Source organism: Aegilops tauschii, chromosome 6, assembly GCF_002575655.3.
Source record: "Aegilops tauschii subsp. strangulata cultivar AL8/78 chromosome 6, Aet v6.0, whole genome shotgun sequence".
In the NCBI taxonomy this organism is placed as follows: domain Eukaryota; kingdom Viridiplantae; phylum Streptophyta; class Magnoliopsida; order Poales; family Poaceae; genus Aegilops; species Aegilops tauschii.
In genome coordinates, this window is record NC_053040.3 from 83,228,388 (window position 1) to 83,230,354 (window position 1,967).

At 42.5% G+C, this 1,967-nt stretch overlaps 1 pseudogene; it reads left to right on the top strand.

Annotated features, from left to right (window-relative positions):
* The first annotated feature begins 258 nt into the window (after positions 1 to 258).
* LOC141025322 (uncharacterized) lies at positions 259 to 1,419 on the top strand (annotated as a pseudogene).
* Positions 1,420 to 1,967: the final 548 nt, after the last annotated feature.

Sequence of the window (1,967 nt, forward strand, 5' to 3'; positions counted from 1 at the left end):
TTCTCCACTTTTCTAGTTGTTGTGGAAAGAATGTTGAGAAAATGAGTTTAAGGGGTGGTTTTCTGTTTACTTTGAATCAGCCTACGTCGTCTCTCTTCCAGAACCTCACAATCGTCAATGTCTGAAAAGTTTCATGATGAATATTGGTTTCACATTTTATTGCTTACGTGAGGAAGTATCAATTTGGAACTCGAATTTGTATTTGAGTTATGATGAGGAGTGAGGTAGATTCGCATTGTTGAAGAAATCAAAGAAAAAGGATGCTGCTATGGCTTGCTTGTGGCTCTTTCTTCTATTGGCTAGTCTCAGGCATGATAGTTTCAATTTCTTTTGGAAAGCAAGTGCGGCTCAGTCATAAGTGTTAGTAATAGCATGAAGTAAGTTGTCGGTAGCCAGCATTAGGTAAAAGGAAAAGCTTCTCAAAAGCATCCAGAAATATCATAGAATGGTGATCGAGATCACCTTCACGGGAATCATCCTTTGCAAATTGGGGGAAGGGAACCAATCAAGTCACCAAGAAGTTCCCGAAACTTGGTTTAGTATTAAGGTTCTTCTCTTCCAGCGTTTAGTATTCAAGTTCTTCTCTTCTAGCCCCCTGGCCCCTCTCTGATAAATCAAGTTTTCAAAATGAAAAGCAAATGACAAATCTGGTTCGATGGCTCTTCTCCACTACCCGCTTTACTACTTTCTACTTTTTCTTATGTATTAAGTTTCCCTTAATATATAATTTGATATTACTTTCGATTTGTATATTTTTATTCCTTTGTCGTTTTATATTATGCCTAATACCAATTTTCAATCTTTTTAGTTCGTGCTTCGTCGGCTCCTCCTTTCTGATCACTCTCCCGCCGGAGATTCAAGACCCCCAGGCTCTAGCTCATTTAGCAGGGCTAAACTTCTATCTGAGTCTTTACGAGCAAGATCCGGGATGGGTTACGTTCATTCAGAACGAGCTTAATCACAATACCCCCTGGAAGACATACCTGGGCGGCTTAAGCTCTTCCTAATGGAAGAAAAGCTCTCTTCTACGCCACAAGATGTCATTCAGGAATTTGTGGCGCTTTATCAAAGAGTAGGGCCTTATCTACCGATCGAGCCCTACTTGGTCGATGAAGCGCTTCGTTCCTATCTGGACCATATTCACGCAACTGATTCTTTCATTGTTCTCCAAGCATCTTATCAAGATCTGCGGGAGAATGAGGAAGGATCCGTTTTCTTTCAAAATGTTGTTTCCACAACCGGGATCTCCTTGAGGCGGAAAGCTCCGCAAGGAGGTGCCTAGAAGTGGAACAGAGGATCCGGTGGGAAGAAATCCCCAAGAGCAAGCCAAGTCTCGAAAGAGCTGAGCACGAGCATGCTCTCGACTTGTTTAAGTCGGAGGATCTTAGAAGGGAATTAGAAAAAAAGAGAGCGGGGTAGCTCAGTAATTCTGATTCTTTTCTCTTCCAGCCCCCGGGCCCCTCTTTTTTTTCTCTTCCAGCCCCCGGGCGGGCCTCTCTTTCTTTTCTCTTCCCGCCCCCCGGCCCCTCTTTGATAAGGAAAGTTTTCATTTCTCAAATAAAAAATGACAAATATGGTTCGATGGCTCTTCTCTACTAACCACAAGGATATTGGGACTCTCTATTTCATCTTTGGTGCCATTGCAGGAGTGATGGGCACATGCTTCTCTGTACTGATTCGCATGAAATTAGCCCGACCCGGCGATCAAATTCTTGGTGGGAATCATCAACTTTATAATGTTTTAATAATGGCTCATGCTTTTTTAATGATCTTTTTATGGTTATGCCGGTGATGATAGGTGGATTTGGTAATTGGTTTGTTCCGATTTTGATAGGTGCACCTGACATGGCATTTTCACTATTAAATAATATATCATTCCGGTTGTTGCCACCAAGTCTCTTGCTCCTATTAAGCTCAGCCTTAGTAGAAGTGGGCAGCAGCACTGGGTGGACAGTCTATCCGCCCTT